The sequence below is a fragment of the Rattus norvegicus genome, chromosome 15, assembly GCF_036323735.1.
Source record: "Rattus norvegicus strain BN/NHsdMcwi chromosome 15, GRCr8, whole genome shotgun sequence".
NCBI classification, from domain to species: Eukaryota; Metazoa; Chordata; class Mammalia; order Rodentia; family Muridae; genus Rattus; species Rattus norvegicus.
Window position 1 is genome coordinate 16,425,242 of NC_086033.1, and position 22,550 is coordinate 16,447,791.

The 22,550-nt window shown below is 40.6% G+C and overlaps 1 protein-coding gene across 5 annotated transcripts in view; it reads left to right on the forward strand.

Moving 5' to 3' along the window:
• Positions 1 to 22,550, forward strand: part of Fhit (fragile histidine triad diadenosine triphosphatase) — a 1,507,501-nt gene that overhangs the window by 59,841 nt on the left and 1,425,110 nt on the right.

Below are 22,550 nucleotides of genomic sequence, written 5' to 3' on the forward strand. Positions count from 1 at the left end.
AACCACTGAGCTTCATCCCTAGTTATCCAAAGTTTCTCTATGTATTATGGCTTTGATTTTTCCTTTATTCCCGGCAACATCCCACATATAAGTCTGAGTTTTGTGACAGTCTGTTCTCTTCTCAGGCTTTCCGGTGAGTTCACACCAGCCCCATTCAAATTCTGGCAGTCTCCTCATTAACAAATGCAAACGTAGCATATAGTTTTGTCATTTTCCCAAGGTCCCAAGGTACTTCCCACCAGGACTGAATCTAAGTGCCTGATTCCTGCTTTAATGTTCTTGAATGTTTAATTTGGAAAAAAAAAAAGATGATGCCCTCACAAGTATCCTGTAGCAAGAACACAGAAACACACGGTGACATTTTAATAGCTTATTTATTTTATATAGATATAACTTCTTCAAGGTGTTTAAAATGTCAGAATAGCATGAGAAATGTAGGCGAATAACTCCCTGCAATTAACAAGTAGAAAGATTTAAAGATGCAGCAGTGTTCTAGACAACCGAAAACAAACTTTGCCACGATTACTGCACCTGAAAGATTCATTTCTTGCAGGAAACCCCTGCCCAAGCAATACGGTGTTTTCCGTTGGAAGTTAACTGACGTTTGGGCTATTAAGCATGGAATTGGAAGGTTCCTTCCCCCAGAGTAAACACTGATTAACTCAAATTTACCAGCGAAGATGGATCTTACAAGTTTTGTAATCCTTTCCTGACGCTTTATGTTTAATGACATGCCTATTTATGTCTGAATCATTTAAAATGATTAAATTTGCTCACATAAATTATATCAGTAATTCAGTGTCTCCTGCCTTGACATCACAGTATAACTGTTTTATCATGGTGGCTCTGGTTTTGAGATTCTGTAAGAGTAGTAGATAATATTCACTTTGGAGTTACCATAATCTCTGGATTTGTGTTCTCCATATACCACAAGCTCTTGAGTTCTCTAATTTGTCTTTACTTTTGCTAAGAAAAATAGAGAGTATATACAGTTATAAAGATCGGTTCTGTACATTAAGATGAAAGTGTAACCTGATACCTTTATTAATTACTTTGATAAAATCTGAGACAGAAATATTCGTCGGAACTTCAGGGGGCGGGGTTATTATAGCTCATGGGCAGAATTGGTGGGGAAGGCTTGGTAAAACAGCCACATGATGTCAGAAGCATGCAGCAGACCTCACCTCATGAGTCAGCCCATGGGCAGAGAGACTAATCTAGAGGCAGAAGTAGATACAGCTTTCAAAGGCCTGTGTCTGGTGACCCACCATAGGTAGGCCGTATGTCTCAAAGGTCCCACCACTTCCTGAAGCTGAGTCATCAGCACAGTCCGGTGTTCAGACACACAAGCCTGAGGAAATGTTTCACACTCAAACCAAACATATGTTTTCTGGCAGCTGCCCTTTGCCCTTGATTCTGTTCTGCATCTTGCCCCTACAAAGCGGGACCTCCACATCCCTGTCAACATTATGTAAGTACTGTCGGTTTTCAAAGGTGTTTTCAGTTACGCCATGATCCAATCAGAAGCGCGATTTTCCAATGGCTGTTTGCTTTAATGGGGAAATCACACCGAGTTCAGAGCACAAGTAAGTGACATAAAATCATAAGACAAGCTGCAAGGGACACCACGGTTGTGATGACTGTGGGCACTGGGCTTTAAATGAGGAGGAGTAAAGACCGTAGATTAAGAATGCTGTTAAGATGTGGGTATAAAGCTATTTCTCCTTAACCTGGCGAGGTGCCCAAGCCTCCTGCTAACACAGTCACTTTGAAGCATTAAATTTATCCCTCAATTTCCTTTTTTATGGCTTAATAGTCTCTTTAGGTTCTTACAGGATGGAGTGGTAAGACATTTGTGTTTTTTTTTTCCTGATAAAATTTTCTTCCCTTGAAAGCTTGTTGGAAAATAGCAACTGCATTTTGCAAATAAGCCCCAGAGATGTAATGGGTTAGTACGCATCTATCATCTAAGCAACAAAGTACATCCGAACAACAGATAGCAAAGGTCTTTATTAACAACAGTGACAACAACAGTTCTCATATACACACATACACACATGCATGCATACACGCATGTGCAAACACTTGTGAGGGAATGAGGTTGGGGTCTTTGAGGTTGGTTTTAGTGTTAAATGGCAACTCAGTCATCAGTAAATGGATTACCTAGCACCTTTCAGCACAGTAGAGGGGTTAGTAAGTTGCAAAGGAAATACAAGCATAACTGAAGAACAAATCGTCTGGTTCCCGGAGGAAAGGTGGCAGGACAGTCATGCACGCACATCCAGGACATCCAGCTCCTGTGTGTCTTGTTCGCTCTACACTGTGGTTAATTTAAAAGCCAGCACATCAGACTTGAGGTGTTTCCAATATTTTGGTCAGTTTCTGACATCCCTGAAAAGACAGGGCAACATTTAGCTACCCATCTTTGTGGCAGTGTCTCCTTGGAATGGAATCCTTCCTTCCTGTCTTTTTTCTGTGTCGTTCCAGAGCTACCCTAGGCACACGTGCACTGTTTTTCCTTAGAGGAGAAATAACTCACAGTAGCTCCTGTCTCATCCGTGTGTTTTTCCTATTCCTACTTGAAGTTAAGATTGTACTAGAAAACAGCGCATGTTGTGTATGAAAAATGACCTTGTTTTCAATGCCTTCAGTGTATATTCTCTTGCAGAGTCGTATCATGGTTTACTTAAATGGTACTGAGTACAGATGCTATAACTATAACTGGAACTCCTCACTCCTCTGGCAGTAAAATGCCATATCTCCATGGTCTTTCAGGGTCTGCACACTGCTTTTACTTGCAAAACACAGTGATGTATGTGCAGCTTTTTCTCTGTCCCCAGAAACTGCTGCCACTTAGGTGACAATAAAAGTTCTTTCCCCACCTGGATTATTTGTCACAGCAGAAGCCCTGTGTTAGTTCAAGAAGGAGATGATTGAGGGGATGAGCTTAGTAACAGTTCCATGGGGTAGGTGGTTATCCCGTACCTTTCCTTACTCAAGGGTAGCTAGGGACTCTGTAGGTTCAGCAGGAGGAGTCCAGGAGTCCACATTGCTAACAAGTTCCCAAGTGATGCCCAGAATGCTTTAGGCAGACCACACTTTGAATAGTAAGATTTGGAGTAACAAATTAGCTTTTCACTTTGGTGGAGTAAGAGGTGGTAGTATTTAGATTTTGAAGGTAAGGTGTTGTTTAGATGTTACAAATGGTGACTGTCTCTCCTGTCCTATAGGCTAGGGTGGTGAATTTGATGGCCAGTGGTGGCATGTAGTGCCTATATAAAAATTGGTTGAGTCACACATGCTTAGCTTTGGGCATATTGTGTAAAACACCTGATTTAGGGACACAGTAGTCTTAAGTTGGTTAAAATGGGATAATAGAATGAACATCTTATGTTATTCTGTTGTTATCTTTGAAGATGATGTCTACTTATGGTTCCTAGAAATAAGATCTCTATTTTAAATTGAGACCAAAGTGGCCAGGCCTCATTGTGACAGATTCTTAAAAATCTTTTGAAGATTTATTTATTTATTTTATGTATGTGAGTACACCGTAGCTGTCTTCAGACACACCAGAATAGGGCACCAGAGGCCATTACAGATGGTCATGAGCCAACATGTGGTTGCTGGGAATTGAACTCATGTTCTCTGGAAGAGCGGTCAGTGCTCTTGACTGCTGAGCTGTCTCTCCAGCTCTCGTTGAGACAGTTTTACCTCTTCTTAAAACATAGGTTATTTGAAATGAAGAATTGTTGAATTCTTAATGGCTGGGGATCCATTAAGAACACTGTTTGCTTTTCCAGAAGATCCAGGTTTGCTGCCCAGTACCCACATTCTTATATAACTTCAGTTCCAGAGGATTCTATTTCCTCTTCTGGCCTCCAGGGTCACCAGATATGCATGTGGTGTACAAACATACATGGGGGTGAAGCACTCTCACACATAAAATGAAAATAAATAAATCTAAGTATTAAAAAATAAATTTACTAAAAGGTAATTGTTAAAGTGAATAGCTTATCACTTTGGAAAATTTGTTTTGTCCTATGACAAAAACTGTTTTGTTTGTTTTTTTAACCAAACTTTAAATATTTTTCTTTTTTTTGGTTCTTTTTTTCGGAGCTGGGGACCGAACCCAGGGCCTTGCGCTTCCTAGGCAAGCGCTCTAACACTGAGCTAAATCCCCAGCCCCTTAAATATTTTTCTAATACTAGGAATCAAACCTAGAACATTGTACATGCTAGTCAAGCGCTTTGTAATTAAATTACATCTCAAGCCTTAATCTCTGAACTTTCTTTTCTACCAGGTATCTAGTTAGGTCTTAGTACTCCTGTTGTAGCCTTTGCTGTGCCTGGCCTAGTGTTCGTAACAAAGCTGTTACGTGCTATTTGGATACCTGGGTGTTTGATTGGGTTCTTTACTACATTCTTGCTATCCAGCCTTTTGTCTGCCTTTTACAGGAGTCTTGTTAGAATTAATCCAACAAGATTTCCTCTACTTCCTTTAGCAATTTCCTATTCCCTGACCCCTTTACCTTCTCTAATATCGCCCATAAATCCTGACTGCCTTGCTGTATTGGAAGTTAAATCTATTCTCTCCTGTGCTAGTACCCCTTGATAAACTCCTTCTTACCTCCTGAACAAATGTCAGAATACGTTTTGTTTAACATCTGTTTCTCGTCCTTCTATATAGCTATCATCTTGTGATATTTGAAAAGTATTCAAATGGAAGCAAAACATATTCTCACCACATTTACAAATTTTTATTAAATTTAGAATTACAATTAAACTCACTTGAAATGTAAAAATTATCCAAAATTCAGTTTGAAAGAGTAGCATTGGAGGAAATTTGAATAATTACCAACTTTGGGGTCATTAAAAGATAGTTTTTTACAAGAATTAAATCATGACTCATAGGTATAAGAATACACACTGAAGATTTAATTTGACTTATGTGATGGGAGAGAACTAAGTAGATGTAATAACTAGAATTAAGCAGATGTAATGACTAGTTTATAAAAGTTAACTAGTTTCAAATAACTAGTTTCAAAGTGAAACAGCAGAAACATCTATGGAGGACAGGAATGCTGGGGTGAGTTGCAAATTGAGATGAACCTGGCTTTGCCACAGTGGGAAGGAAGTCAGTTAAAGTTGCTACCTGTCAGGGAAGAATTTATATATTTATATCAGTTGCATACAAGTCATAAATGTGCAAGCTAACTCAAAGACAGTGAGCAAAGGTGAGGTCTAATGTCTGGGAAAGATGCATTAGAGGCGATGTGCTATTTTCTATTGACAGGATTTTTTTTTCCAACAAGATGATGGCCACCTTTCACCTAGATGTGTGCCTTAAGTATTGACTTGCCATTCACTTGTAAAAAATATCAAATGTCCCAATGGTTGTGTATTATTGTCTCAGTCAAGGTTACTATTGCCATGATGAAATGCCATGACAAAACAACTTGGGTAAGAAAGGATTTATTCATCTTATACTTTCACAGTGTAATCTACCACTGAAGGAAATCAGGACAGGTACTCAAACAAGGCAGGAAGCTGGAGGCAGGAACTGATACAGAAGCCCTCAGGGAATGTTTGCTGGCTTGCTCCCCGTGGCTTGTTCAGCCTGCTTTCTTATAGAACCTAGGACTCCTACCTAAGAGTGGCCCCAGCCACAGTACTCTGGACCCTCCACCATCAATCACTAATTAATAAATGCCTTACGTGTTTGCCTACAACCTGATCTTATGGAGGCAATTTTCTCGATTGAGGACCTCTCCTCTCTGATGACTCTAATCTATGGCAAATTGACATAAACTAGCCAGCACAATGATTACATACAAATAAACAGTAAAGAAGATGAGCTAAGCACTATATGTTGTCATATACTGTTGTCCACAGTGGGAAAATCAAAGACGTTTTTGTATCTTGTAGTTTCTCATCTTCAACCTTGTAGTCAGAATATAAAGAAAAAGATCTGTTTTTTCCCTGGAAAATTTAACTTCATGGTATGAGGCAACTATGCACCTAGAACAGGTTGTTCTCAAGCATTCATTTTCATAATTGAGCATTTTCGTCTGAACCAAAGTACATTTAGAGAGGACAGTACAGTTGAAGTTGGACAAAAACAATCTGAAACCATGCCTGGAAGTAAATCCACATTATTCAGGAACCAAGTTGAATCAACAGATGGTGGACTGGAGACATTGCGTTGTCTCCATTCTGAGAATGACAGTTAGAACTCAGAAACACCAGGTCGAGATCTGACAAATCCTTTATACGCAATTATCTAGTTTCCTCCAGTCTTCCTCCCCAGGAAGCAGGGTTAGCTAAGTGGAGCATTAGGTAAATGACATAGTACCTTAGCATCTGCCACTCTGATTAATTCTTCACTTTTTATAGGGAAGGTTGTTTTGGTTACTTTTCTGTTGCTGTGGTAAAACACCCTTGGCATATTGGTTTATTTCGGCTATGGTTCCAGATGCCAGAGTTGAAAATGGTGGGGAGGCATGGGCACATGGCCATAGAATGGGAAGCAGAGAGACCTCTTCTCCATGTTGTCAAGGGGGAGAGAGAGAGAGAGAGAGAAAGAGAGAGAGAGAGAGAGAGAGAGAGAGAGAGAGAGAGAGAGAGAGAGGAGGCGAAGCCACACCCTACCACACCCTAGTGATGTAATTGCTCCAGCAGGGCTCTGCCTCCAAAAGGTTCCAGTTCCATTATCTTCAAACAGCATCCCTGGAAACCAAATATGCAAAAGCCTAGGTGGGGCATGATAATCCCAGCACTTGTAAAGCAGAGATCAAGATCTGTGGGAGTTCAAGGCTAGTCTGGTCTATGAAGCAGGAATTTCTGGTTTCATTGGAGACTCAGTTGTGTCCTGTAATGTTTTTCTGAAGCAGGCACATGAGAGGATGTTTTGCTTCAAACAGACTTGTTGGGTTTTTCTGGAAGTTGCCTGGTGTGATGTTTTGCTGGAGCAGAGAGACTTACAATGTTTAAAAAGGTATAACGCAGCAGACAGTGGTCTATGCTTTTGCATTGGTTTGCCTTGCAACTCTTTGGTGGCCTTCGTTTTGCTTTGCTGAGGCTGATCTTTGCTGACAACACTCTTGCATTATTTCACCTTGCCTTCTTAGCTGATCTTTGCTTGTCCTGACTTTGTAGAGAGAAATTCACCAACTTTTGGTGGCATTCTGGCTGCTTCTTGCTGCTTCTTGCTGCTTCTGTGGACTCATGCCCATAAGCAGCGACTAGCAGATTCTTCTGGATCAAACCATTACTACTGATTTGTGTTTTCTTATTGCTGATTGGCAGGAATGGACCGGGCTGCCACTGCTGATTTGTGTTTGGTGTTTTGGTAATAGACTGGACTGCTGACAAGGAAGATTCAATTCCCACGATCTGCAATAGAAAACAAAACGGAAGAAAGAAGAAAAGAAAAGCTAGGGGGGAGGCAATGTGACTAAATACCAGCACATGGAGGTGGAGGCAAGAAGAATCCTTGCTCACAATTCTGGGAACCCAAGGTCTCAGGGAGACACCTTGTTCCACAAAACAACATGTGTGGATGGCTCCTAAGGGAAATAATAACACCCAGATCTGACCTGAGACTTTCACCTGTACACACATAAGCAGATACCCCTCCTAAGAAGACCTCCTGGGATTTGTCAGCTATTTTTTGTATTATCTTTTCATTTTGTCACTCATGCTTAAATAACTTACCCAGTAGTGAGTGTTGCCATTTTATTTCTGTGAATACTTTTATCTATCCCAGGACTTAGCAAACTTTCTTTGACAAAGACCAGAAAATAACTACTAAATGTTCTGTGGTCCTAAGGAGTCTTTTACATTTGCTTAATTCCGACTTGCTAAGTGAAAGTAACTTTTGATAATAGGCAAAAAATACTTCTCTCCCCATGACACTTTATTTCTGAGGGTTCAGATTTGAATTTTTTGTAACTTTCGTGTCTTATAAACTAATATTCCTCTTTAAAAGTTTTCAAGAACCTTCAAAAGTGTAATGACGAGTTTTAGATTGTGGCTGCCAGGAGGCAGCTGTCTAGATGTAGCCTATGTGCCATTGTGTGCCTACTGTTGCTATACAGAATAAGCAGGATACAGCTGTAGGATCTTTTTAGGTTTTATGCTGAGGTCTCTCAGTTTCCATCTGAGGTATCTAGGGCAAACAAACACCGTTGACTAAAGCTTTGTTATCTTTGTAGTAAAATGTAAATGATACAAAAAATAGAGTTGGTTTGTGAGCTAAAGCTTATTTGAGCCATAAAAAATCCACAGGTTAACTATTTCATTTCCTCCTCTGGTCCTTTCTACCACTTGGGATTTTATTTATTTCAATTTCTATATATGCAGGGTTAGGGCAGTATCAGTTTTACTTTCTTATGAATTCGATTTTTATAGAAAGCATTCAACTTCTTAATTTATATTAAATCTAATATATACAATGCTTAATAGGAACAGAAACAAAATATATTGAGAAGGTGTCATAAAAAACTCAGAGTTTCAAAGACTATACATGGACTGACCCTGGGCTCCAACTGCATATGTAGCATTGAATATCCTAGTAAGAGCATCAGTGGAAGGGGAAGCCCTGGGTCCTGCTAAGACTGAACCCCCAGTGAACGTGATTGTTGGGGGGAGGGCGGTAATGGGGGGAGGATGGGGAAGAGAACATCCATAGAGAAGGGGAGGGGGAAGGGTTAGGGGGATGTTGGCCCCGAAACCGGGAAGGGGAATAACAATTGAAATGTAAATAAGAAATACTCAAGTTAATAAAGATGAAACAAACAAACAAACAAACAAACAGAAAAACAAAAAAAGAACCTCAGGGTTTAATCTTCATGTGAATGGAGACCTTCTTTTCCTCAGTTACTCATTTGGTCAGCTGACAAGCTTTGTACTGAGTTTTCAGATTCTATTTTCTGTGTCACGGTAGACTTTTATGTGCTTTTGCTAAAATGAGTGAGGTAGACTCATGATCAAATTGTTTGCAATGGCCGTGCTGGGCTCTTCCAGCCTTTGTGACATGTTGGTCTATGGGGGTACTTAGCTCAGTCTTGTTATTTTGCTATAATTGGATGACTCCACCTGGCTATGGTTGCTTGCACACATCAGTCTGTTCTGCTCATGTTTTATACCCCATACCACACACATTGGCAGGCAAAGATGGGTGCTTTATGAATGTATGGTAGCAGAATGAATGAGAAATCTGTATGAAAGTAACTATCTTTTAGATACAGAGGAAAAGACCCATAGCATTCTATATCAAAGTGGGTATTTGGCAAATTGGTTATTAGACATATTGGTATCAAACATAGTCAATTATAATGAAAGAAGTCTATATTAAAAATGAAGCAAACACAATAGAAGAGACAAATTATTGGTAGAAAGGAGTTGAGAAGAACATCCACCTTCCTTAAATGTGAGACTTCTAAGGAAAATCCCAGGAACACCCTAAAGAATACTAGGTATATTTGCTCTATAGTGTGTCTTGTGAGTCTCTGCTTTCAAGAAAGTGATTTAAGTATTAAGTATTAAGAAGTGTGGATGGAGAGAAAAATTCTAAGAGGATGGGTTTGGAATTAAGTTCTTAATCCTCAGATGACCGAGAAGACAGGCAGTGGCATGTGGAGAAGCCCACAAGTTTATTAAAGTGAAAAACATGATTCTCAGGTTATTTGTGAGTATCAAGCAGAGTGTGTGTGTGTGTGTGCATGTGCGTGTGTGCGTGTGTGCGTGTGTGTGTATACTACATGGTTATATAAGCTCTTGAGCAGTGTACCCAAGGAAGTACATCATATTTTATTATAAATTACTTGCCAAAAATAATAATATCCGGGTGGGAGAGATAACTCAATAGTTAAGAATGCTGTTCTTCCATAAGACCTGAGTCAGTTCCCAGCACTCATGACCTGTTGGCTCATAACTGTCAGGAACTTTAGCTCCAGAGGACCTGATGCCCTTTTTGGACCTCAGAGAGCACCTGCACACATGTAGACTTCACACATACATGCACATGCACACACAAATGCACATACAAATGGCAGAGTCTGAAGAATGAAGTTGTCATTTGGGGGAAAATATGAAAGATAACAGGAAATACACAACATTAAGAAAGATAAATTGAATACTTTCCCTTATACTGGAATTTAGATTTTTTTTAAAAAAAATGCCATGGGAATAGAAAGGGAACTATTTAGGAAGAGCAAGGGGTCCACTGAGGTGGATGGACAGGAGAAGGTTGTGACAAATGAACATGGGCAAAGTGTATGATATACATCTATGAAGATGACATAATAAAGCAATTACTTTGTACAATGAAAATGCATTAATGATAATTATAAAATATGACCCTGGGTACACAGTAGGAATGGCACACAATTTTCATTATCTATTGATCCTAATATCCCTATGAAAGCTGTGCTTATTGTACAAGACAGAACCAGAGCAGTTTTCCCACCCTTGTTCTCCTGGTCTTTCAAACAACCCAAAATGTTGATGGCAGGTTACCAATGGTAAATAAAGAATCTATTATTATTTGACTAGGATCTTTTTATTGCCTCTAAGTTTTCTGGGCCATTTATGTATGTTGCTTAAGATTTTCATACATCCCTGTGATATAAGTTTTGTAAGTTTTAATCCCTGTTTTTCTGATGACTGCACTTGGGCCAAACAAACTGAAGGAATTGTCTTAGTATCTGGCAGCCACATGTAGTAATGTGTCAGTGGTTCTGAGGCTCATCATTGTTTTGTACCAAGGGTGTCTAGCAAGCGTCACATTTGTTTTGAGGCTTCATAATACCCAGATGGCTCGAATCTCTTCCAGAGTTTCTGATTCATTAGGTCAGGGTGAGACATGAGACTTTCCAAATGGAGTTCTTAGACATGTGGGAGCTGTGTTTGAAGAACCAGGCCTCTTCATGTCTGTCTAACAATCTGCCATTTACTGTAGCACTCTTCCATCTACAAAATCACTCTCAAGAACTGTGTCATAGCTGGAAAGATGGCTCAGTGGTTAAGAGCACTGTCTGGGCTTCCAAGGTCTTGAGTTCAATTCCCAGCAACTACATGGTGGCTCCCAACCATCTAACCTGGCATCTGATGCACTCTTTTGGCATGCAGGTGTACATGTAGATACAGTAATGATATACATAAAATAAATAAATGAATCATTAAAAAAAGAACTGTTTAATTGAGTTAGAAACACCGCCAACAACAAGAGCAGCAGGAAGCAACCAAACCCTCATAACATTCTAAGCAAGTTCACAGTGGTGTTGGCCCACATCTGTAACTACCTTATGCCGCAGGCTAGCCATACCCACTGCCGTGCTGCTTCTCCATACAGGCTGTAAGCTTTCACATGTGATTCTCTTTGTTCTGGACCAAAATATTCAGGATTAATGAATTCTTTGGTTCTTAAAGCTCTTTGAGGAAGGAGGGTCATACCAGAAAGTTTTTATTTAGATTGTGGCCCTAATAGCCCATAATTGGGCTCTCTAAATGTTGAGTTCTATGGTTTTCCAAATCATGAGCAATTCAAACACTCATCACTTTCCTCCTTTGCTTTAGCTTTTGTTTTTTTAATTTTTAATAGGAATACTCATTCAGAGTCCAGCCTGATCACTGACCCATGGATGGGCTATGGATGTGTGCAAGTGTCCAGAAGAAAGAGCCCACCCCTTTCCTTTTTTTTTTTTTTTTTTTTTTTTTTTGCCTTTGCTAGGTTTGAAGCTGGGCTCCCTGCACAAAAGTATAGATTAACGAGAGAAAAATACATAATTTTTGGAAAATATTGTATACAAGCCTTTAGAAAGGATGACCAAGAGAGATTGAGGATTAAAAAAACTCATTTTTATTCTGTTTAACGAATTCTGTTTATGTGCTGAACTATGATTGAGTTAAATGGAATCAGTAGTAACAGTCAGGGCTTTATCTGTTAAGCCATATTCCTCTTCCACAGGCACAGGCAGGGGCTCTCTGGAATAAGGTCTTCTTGCCTATTGTAGAGAATTCCTTTAAGGCCCACTTGGGGATCACTGGAAAGAATTTCCTGCTTGTGTTTTTTATCAAATGCCAAGGTGTTCTATTTTGAGGAAGTATGTCTTGAAACATATTACAACAAATATTGTTTGAGTTTTCCCTGTATTAGGCACTTACTGGATTAGAGCTAGGACACAGTGGTATGCACAACTGGGTTGTCCCTGCCACCGAGGAAGGAATTTTTGTTCTACTGAGGAAAACACATTAGAAAAATGTGATTCATAAATGTCAATGGTGGTAACCTGTTAAGAAAAGAGAGGTACCTGTACAGTGTAAGCAAACAGCAGGAGACCTGAGTGTAAAGGATAGTTGGGAATAATGATTGAGCCAAAATCTTAAGGAAATTTAGAAATTAACTAGATCGAGTTGCTGGAGTGGAGGGAAGCACAGCTCAGGCAGAGAAACGCGGTGTGCAGAGGTCAGGAAAGGAAAGAACATGGCAGGGCATGAACCTACAACCTAAGGCTCTAAATGGGATATGCCTAGCTTAAGGTCTATGTGTGCTTTAAAGGATAATTTCAAAAGGTAAAATAATAATTCATACTAGTATAGAGTAACATGTTTAAGATGATGCCAACTCATGAGACACTCAGACAAATTGTAAAACCAGTATAAAGAGAATTCAAATACAGAAGGAGGGAGGGAGGGAGGGAGAGAGAGAGAGAGAGAGAGAGAGAGAGAGAGAGAGAGAGAGAGAGAGAGATTTGAAGGGACTATGAAGGCAAACTAGTTTTCCCAACAGACAGGATATAATTTCCCTGGCTACAAACAAGACTTATCTTCCATGTCCATCAGTTAGGCACAGTTTACAGTTATAAAATAAATCAGGACACAATACCTGAGAACCAGAAGGTGGTCTCCTTTATACACAATGCATGCCTTCTCACGGAAGCACATTTATTTTCTTCTCCTACAGAAACTTCAGTCATGAATACATTTTTGAAGTTTAAAGCTAGTTCGATTTGATTTAAACGGGCATAATACAAAGTTGTACGATTCATACCCTGCCTTGAATATGTCCCACTATGTGGAACAGAATAACCAGCCAGCCATTCCTACATATCCCTTTTATACCAGTCTAAGGGATCGCTAATAACTGGCTTCCTCCCTATCAGAGTAGAAAACAAGAAAATATTATCTTTGAGAGAATGCATATAGAAAAATAGGATAGAGCTTGGCTTTTATTCTGGAGCCCCTATGAGAACTAAGGGGGGATACCTTTCTAATGATACTCACCACCTCAAACCAAAAGTGGCCTTGCCAAGAAGAGGTCTGGCTCAGTCTATAGAGAAGGTTGGAAAGGAAGAATTTCTTCATGTTGTCACTTTGAACACAGAATGATAATCATTTGGTCCATTAGCAGAATGACTGGCACTGAGGCATTTCAGTGGATGATTTGCTTTGGTAAAGTGATAAAGCAGCATGGACAGGTACTACGACTCTTTCATTGGCACTCCCACTCAGGAGTCATGTGTTAAAAATGTTCCTCCTTAGAAAGGACTGAAAGAGCTTGAAAGGGCTCGAGACCCCATATGTACAACAATGCCAAGCAACCAGAGCTTCCAGGGACTAAGCCACTACCCAAAGACTGACCCTGGGCTCCAACCTCATAGGTAGCAATGAATAGCCTAGTAAGAGCACCAGTGGAAGGGGAAGCCCTTGGTCCTGCCAAGACTGAACCCCCAGTGAATCAGATTGTTGGGGTGAGGGCGGTAATGGGGGGAGGATGGGGAGGAGAACACCCATAGAGAAGGGTAGGGGGAGGGGTTAGGGGGATGTTGGCCCAGAAAGGGAATAACAATCAAAATGTAAATAAGAAATACCCAAGTTAATAAAGATGAAAAACAAAACAAAACAAAACAAAAAAGTAATACCCAAGTTAATAAAGATGAAAAAAAATGTTCCTCCTGTTAAATAGAAGGGCTCAGGCTTGTCTTCTGTTGTAAACTGGGTATTGAGTACAGACTCCATTTTCTGTCTGGACGCCATATTGTCCGTGGAGACAGAATTAGAATAGCACCTTCTAAGGTAGCTGCAGCAGACCAGAATTTAAAGCTGCAGCATCACAAATGTTTGATTAAATAAGTAACTGGTTTTGATTGAGTTGTGATTGAGTTGTGTTATTACCCTCCCCCCCGTTACAGGTTCTCTTTCTTTTTTTTAATTAGTATAAACTCATCTAACTTCTCAAGAATGCTGTCTCTAGTGATATTTCTGTCAGAAGCCTCTAGCCTGTGGGACAGTGCATAAATACTTTTAGATAGACAATGAGAACTTACAATGTAAATAAGTTACCTACAGGGAACAATGCCAGTGGCATTTTTTTCTTCTACAAATATTGTGCAGATGTTAAAACTGTCTCTTAAAAATCCCACTTTGTTTCCTTCCGCTTCCATCAGAGGTGAAAAAGCTCCCAATCCTGTATGATTTTTGACTTTTATTTGGAAATTTATTTAAAAGAAAAACATAAAATAATCCCTAAGCCTGAAAAAGCAGGTTTACTGTTTGCTAAATCAGGCCTCTAATAGTAAACAGTTCAGAAAGCCTTCCATAATATTTATGAACAGTTTCTCAGTTTTATACCCAGATATTTCTGTTTCATTCTACAGAGGAGATAATCCAGGCTCAACAAAAGAGGAGCCTTCTTTTTTTTTTTTTTAGAATGAATAGAGTGGACAGTTGTGTAGTGAGCTGCATGATTACCAATCTTTCAAGCCTGGCTTTTATGTAAGGCAACTTTACAACTTCATCCATTCCAAAGAAACAAGCATTAAAACCATAGGGAAAATAAAAGGCAAAAGAGAAATGTAGAGAGATATCCCATCCCTTACATCTCTGTGGCCACTTGTTTCCTTGCTACCCTTGGTGAATTAACCTACTTTAAGACTGCAGCATGAGTTTTGAAAAGGCACCTCACTCTTCTCCACGACAGTCTACACAAGCAGGGTGAGGACGTGACTACCTGTATTGTTCAAAAACATACTGTGTCTTTCAATGTGTATTCTGTGTCACGAATCACAGATAATTTATTATGCACCCAAATTGCCAAGTAACGGTGAGTAAAGCAAAGAGGGAAAGAAACCTTGTAGTCTTCTTGTGCCTCATAGAGTAATCAAGATGAAAATCCCAAAGAAGTATCTGGACAAAGAAATCCATCGGTCCACGTGTGGGGTTCTTAGTTGATGCTTGATTATGGTCTGTTTCTTAAAGCACAGATTTCTGAACATTTGTCTGAGAATGGTCACACCACGTCGATAATTGACACATTTACTCCCTGAACACCATTTTAAGGCAGAAGCCTGATGTGTGGAATAAAATGAGGGGAGGGAGGTAGGAAGAAACGATGCAACAGTCAGGGCAGGCATGTGTGGTTAGTCTGTCCTCCATTCCTCATTGGGAAACACCCAAGGCACAGTTGTTTTCATCTTGACAGCAAGATCTTTGGGAGGGTGTGGGCCCATACATGTCACATTTTGTACATTTTTCTAAGGACTTAGGGCATCCCTTGAAATCCATTCATGGGCATTGCTGGATGTTCCATGTGTCCCAGGATCCCTTCACTTTGGGGGAATATTTTAAAAGAGAAATGGGAGGTAAAAACTCCACTGAGTAAGGATGGCAAGAAAGCATTGTATCCATGCCAGCTTGCCGGTGGCTCCTCTGTGCACTGAGCATGGTGTCCCCTCAAATATTGTCAGCATTGGCATAGAGACTGCATGCTATTGCCACTGTATGCCGTAAGTCATGGCACTTTGGCTCCAAAGGCAAGAGAAAGGAGCATTGTCACAAACGTCTTCCTGTGCACACGATTCCCAGACACAAGCTACCCTGCCCTACTCCACTTCTCTTCATCCGTGATGCAGGCTGACTTCCTCTGTGTTCGTTCAGTGGATCAAAACTGCTACCTGAACCAAATGGAAGCGATTAGCTCTATTTATTGCAAATTATCATTACCTCCAACCACATGAGGAGAGGCATAATTATTTTTGAATTATTGATTAAACTAAACTACACCTTGGGACTGAACTACAGCTAGAGAAGAACCTCCCCTTCCCTCTTAACGGTGATGGGACTGGGCAGTTGTTCTTTGTCTAAAGGAAAAGGAAGTAGCAATGCTGTTGGATCTTTGTCTAGTAGAGTAGGAGTTTTCCCAGCTGACCTCTTGTAAATCATCCACCCTTGATTGCAGCCGCTGAGAAGGGCTTGTCCCTGGGTCTTCTAATGGACTGCTAGGGTTTAATTACGTGTTGTTTTATAGTGTCTGGCAATGCAATTCCCCTCTCTGAGACAGCTACAGAGATCTTTACAAATAAGCTTCATCTGTCTCTCTTCTCACTTCCTGAAAAGCGCTCCTTTAATTCTCTGGACCCTATTGATGCTGTGAACTTGTACCCAATGGTGCTATTTTGAAACACACACACACACACACACACACACACACACACACACACACACACACACACGCCTACACACTCACTTAAATGTCATTGACTATAAAAACACCTCTAAAGCAGTTAATGACGGGAAAAAGGAGAGAACATTTAAGGTTTGTGTCAGGGGCTTGAGCCTTTTCATTAGAGAAGAAACCCTGTTTGAAGTGTGGAACTGGTTGCAACGGTTGCCTCCATTAAAGAGCAAGGCATAAAGTGCGCCAGCAAACGCAATGACATGTTTTGTCAGACATTTCTAGCTATTCATCGTTGCTTGAAAGAGATGTGTGTTCTTCAGGTTGCTGTTGGTGTCTAGCACCCAATTCTGGAAGCGTGTGCCTTGGGAAGCCCTGTGGACGTGAGCATCACAATAAGACCTGTGTCTTGATGGTTCTGCTGATAAGAGGCTGCAGAAAGTCAACAGTTGATTCTATTTCACTGTGACATTTGCATTTAATAAAGTCATGTTTACTGTCACTTCTGTATAATCACAGTGAGCACCTAGTGGGCCACCATTGAGAATGCAAAACGACGAGAGTTTCATCCAGGGTTCATAGGGAAGAACAACGATTATGCTTTGTGTTAAGCAATTCAGATCTTGTCTCAGAGCTAGAATAGCTGTAGTTCTTGGCTTGTGCACACTGTCACCCATGATGTATCCGACCTATGCTGGATGACCATTCGGTGTGCTTCACTAGCTTTCCGTTTGTCCTTGGTTCTGACAGGTGTTAGGACAGTCCCTAACACATTTCCTTGACACACACATGAGAACGTAACATGGGGCCCTGCTGGTAACCAGCGTATAAACAGTGCTCAGAACAGGGGTGAACAAGGCCACACAGTGAGGCTCCAGACAAGGAAAAGCCCTTCTCTCCTGACTCAACTGACTTTCTCAGAGCCAGTGCTGCTGGCGGGCTAGTCATTGCCTATCTCAATACCCTAGGACCTAGACAGATTCCTGGTAATTCCCATCTCTAAGTGCTTCCAAGAGTAATGGTGCCACCAAATATCTCCTGTGAGTACATTTCTGGCGCCTTGTCACACACGTTTTTTCTTGGATATTAAAATACACCATGAGTGATAGGGTTTGTGAATAGTTACTCTCATAATCTTTAAAAATCTTGTCAATTCTCATCCAAGTGTGTCCCTTCACATTTTATTTTCATCCACCATGGATAAACTGGTCTACTTGACCCATTTTTGCAGACAAATTAAATGCATAAGACAGTCTGTGTATATATAGATGTATCCTTTATAGCATATGGACAGTTTGTTTCTTTTCTTTAAAGGATATATGTTTATTCTATCTGTTGTCATATGGTGTTTCGACAGTTGAATGTGCTTAGCATAATTTCTTTTACATTTCTTGCCTGTAAAATGTAGCTGAAGAATCACAGCCTTGTGAATTCCTTACAGTTGTCCTTCCATTTTGAGAGTCCCCCAAGCTATAGTGACAAATGAGAATTGCCTCTTCTGCAAGTTCCCAAGGATAGTAAGGTGGAAAGAGTTGTGAACACATGTCTTAGTCATCAGAGTATGAAGGAAATCCCTAAGCAGATTTCCTGAGATGAAACATTGGCCTTATGAAACAATCGATTACGTATTGTTGAATGAGATGTAACACAGATGACATTGTGTGTAGGATTTGGTAAATGAATGGGTAATATGGAAGGGAAATGATACAGACTTATTTCTTAGATAGCTGTTAGACAAAGGTGTACGCTATTTTATCAGATCTGTTTAAAACCCCTGCCTTCAGTCCTTGCTCCTAAAGGATATATGGTGAGCCAAATAGACATGATTCCCTGACTCAGAACTCAACCTCAGCAGAGCATTGGCCGCAGATAGATGATGGCGGTGCTATTTAGGGACAGTTTTGATCAATGCTAAGAAGCAGCTCAGCATGCCATGGAGGTGGACAGCAACCTCTTCTAGGTAGGCATCGCTCCAAGGTCAGGCATTTGGGTGAGAAAGTGAGTCTTTAAGTAGACTTAAGGAATGGTGGTAGATATGTGGATCCTGGATCCCCAAGACCATACCAAGATTCAGTTTTTGAAGATTATATGCTAGGAGAGCTCAGAGGACTCAGCTTTCAGTTATATGATTGGGCATGATTTATTGCAGCTAAAGGATACAAAGCAAAATCAGCAGTGGGAACAGTGCATGTGGGGAAGCTCAGAGGATGCCAGGTGCAAGGTTGCAAGCGTCGTCCCCCAGTGGACCTAGGAGGCTGCACCTAATTCCTTGAATGCTGGCAGGGAGGCTCATTAGAGGCTCTGCACAGAGTTGGTAGTAGGCTGGTCACAAAGGTACCCTATGCCTAATATGATCACAAATGCAGGGCTGCAGATGGAGAGCAGTGTCTTAGCATGAACTCTGCTATCTGAACAATTAGATTAGGCACAGAGCCACCCTTAGTAGTTCTAGGAATGTCAGGAGCCCTTCTATAATTCAGGGATCCCAGATGTTAGCCCTGAGTCAAAAGCAGGCTTGCTAAAGGTGGTAAGCTGAGAATGCTCTGTTGTCTCCAGGGCACATGGGCTGATGAAGCAACCTTGCTTTCAAACATTTCGACAGAGGAAAACAGGAGTGACAAGAATGTGGGAGGATCTTGTTTGTCATAGGACTTGAGGGCATGGCCCACACCTTTCAGTCTCTGTGTGAGATCTCATATTAAACAGAAAATGTTGGATGAGGTGGTGCATGCCTGTAAATCTTTGGAACACTACTGAATGTTCTGGGATAGATTGGATTAAACGGTGACGCTGGAGTGGAATAAGGAAGAGAAAAAGTGTGAGGGAAAGAGGAGAGGGTAGAAAGAAGGAGGAGGAGTGATAGGTATTGATCAAGCATAGACAGGACTAGATTTTGCTTAGCTTTGATGTTTTAAGTTCAGTTTAATTAAATAAATTAATCTAGTACCTATGTTAATTCAGTGAATCAAAGAAGCCTTTTATTGACCACCTAAGAATTACTACAGTTTTATCCAAAGTCTTACAATTGGTGCAAACAGAACAACACAGGGAACTTTGGTACCTCTGGGCAGGATAGCCCATGAAATGGCAGTTGGTCTCCTAAGTGTCTCCTCACTTGGATGTTGAAAAGAATGGCTAGGAACTGAAAGGGACCAGCTGGTGCAAGTTTTGTCAGTGGCCATGAATGCCACACTAAGTGCAGGCTGCCATCCCAGGGAGGCACTTGATTGCCTCATTGGCTTAGAAGAATATTCAATGAGGCAGAGCATCCTGGAGGGAGCGGAAATGATGACAGGGACAGTGCCTAGGAGGGTTGCCTTTGGCAGTGGCCTGGCAGAAGAAGGCCTGTGGGGTCCTCCCTTTGAGGAGATCTGCATGTGGAAGGCCAGATGATGAGCTTTTATTTTAAAGGGAATAGGTGAAGCATTGAATGGGAGTTTGGAGTTGGTTTTATTTGAAAATGCCTTCAAAAGCTGTTTTGAGAAGAACAGGGAGGAGGCAGTCCTATCATTAAATAAGCTGGCAACTTTTGTAACCAGCCTTTTGGTTTTCACCTCTAGGGAGAGTCAATAAACTTTGATTCCCAGCATTAATGTAATTATTTTGATTTTTTTTTTCTGGCTCATTCGAGAGAAGGCTGCAAAGCTGCAATATCAGATGGCCGCAAGCAATTCAGAAATCCCCTGTCCCCAAGGACACCCGCTGCCTTTCAGAAGTAGCAGGCAAGGGGGTGGAATAAATCATTTCCTCTGATCTTGTTAGTGTGGGGAAGTGAGTGCGGTGCAGGGCTGATGGTGACAGGCTGCTGTAGGCAGGGTGAATAAAATAACAACATGTCCCTGCTTCTGAAAAAAATAATTTTAAATATATATTAAAAAAATATTTGCATGTGCGTCCATGCATGCGTGTGTGTGTGTGTGTGTATGTGTGTGCATGTGTGTGCGCGCGCGCGCGCACGCATGCACATATGTGCATATGGAGGCCAGCAGTTGATGATGTCAGGTATCTTCTGCCTCTACTGTGCCCCTTAGTTTCTTGAGGCAGGGTCTTATTGAATCTAGAGATAGTTGGTACAGCTAGACTGGCTAGCCATACCCATGTTTTGGGTGCTGAGTCCTGACCTCGGCTCTCCAGGATTGTACAGCAGGAACTTTACCCACTGAGCCATATCCTATCCCTCGTGCATCATCATTTTCATAGCGACACCAGCACTGGGCCATGGCTAACAGAATGCTGCAAACAATGTTTTCTGGAAACAACTTCAACTTGCTGGTTTAGGATCTGATATTAGAATTTTAGAATTTATTTAATATAGCTTTTCCTGAGGAGATATTTTAAATTTTCTTTTCTTTAGAGACATCTGAAGTGATATCTATATTATTGTATATCTATATCTAATATTACATATCTATATAAAAATCACCCATTAGACCTATCAAAGTCAAAAAGGAAATATTACCCAAATGATTAGATGTTTGGAAGCTTGGAGACACAGAAACCCACAATTACAACCTTTTTCAAACCTAATGTTTCCTTTCACTGATTTGATTAACATGAATGTATTATTTTCTACTTCACAAAACTGTATTTTTCTTATTGTAAAAAGCATGGATTGTCTTTATTTTACAGTTTCTCACATAATCTCTTGCCACTCACATGCTCACCTAGGATTTCTATGTGTCTTGGACATTTATCATTAAGACAATTGTTGGTCAGTTCATAGCATGGTAGATTTAGGTGACGTTATCACTCCCATTCTGCTTCTCACCAGGCCAGCCAATGTCACCAACATTAGGGCTACACTGCCTGTTCTTCTGGGCATTGGAATGATTAACTGGTTCACCCAAAGCCTCATTACTTCTAGTCTGTTTTCCACAGTGATGTCATCTGACTTTATAAAATAAAACAGACATCTTGTCATTCTTTTATATGTGCCTTCTGCTCTTTAACATACAGCTCCAATGCATGGGAGTAGCTTGCTTCCAGCTCCTCTCAACCTCTGCTTCTTTACCAGGTGAATATATTATACCTCGAAAGCATCCTTTCCTCTACCTCCTTTACACCTGCTATCTTACCCTTCTTTGTGCCAGGTAGTCTCATTCATTGTCCTAGGCAATTTTACTTTTGTGCCATAGACATACATGCATGCATACATACATACATACATACATACATACATATATGTTTTATATGTAGCCTAGGCACCACGAATGAGGAAAAACATGCAGTATTTGTCTTTCTAACACTGAAGTTATTTCATACTGATGCCCCAGTTGTACCTATTTTTCTGACAAGCTAAATAATTTCCTGCTTCCTTATGGCTGCAAAACATTGCACTGCATGTAAACATACACCACACATTTGAAAATCAGTGCGAACTAGCCATGTGCTTTCGTCAGTTGCTACCACGCACGTGGCAGTTGATTCTCTAGGTGCAAGTCTCTGATCTCTCTTCCCTTCATATTTTCTTCTAAGATGATGTTCTTGTGGCTCGCAGTCTGAACTTTCTCTGTCTCTCTGAACCCTGCCTTCATTTAGCTGCCTCTACTGTTCCTTAAGTTTCAGTGGAATCATTCTGCATTTCAGACTGGATCAAGTATTCAATCCTACCAGATTCAAGACCTTACTTTGCTAAAATGTATTTTATACCTTATTTATTATCATAAAATGAACTTTGTAGGTGATACCTGCTAGATACAGACTTTAAAAAATTGAATAATTAAATTATAATTTTAAAAAATGAAGGAGAGTGATTTTTCAAGAATTTAAGTACTGTAATGTGTAGCCTCAATTCAACTGTGCTTGAAGATTGAGTGGCCAGTCAGATGCTTAAAACTGCTTGTTGTGAGCAAGAGTATCAGAAGCTATTCCATGTACAGCATATGGGAAATGGAAGAAGGGGGATGAAGGGTCCTGACTAAAGGTGACAAAGAGTAGCATGTGTGATGAGGAAAAAGGGCAAACTCTTAGAAGATTGGCTCTTGTGCTAAAAAGAATCCCACCATTAGAGTTGGACAGCGTCAGCATTCATTAGACTTAACTTACAACGAGAGCTACAACAATCCCCTGTGTTACTACAAGGGGCTGAGTGGTACAGG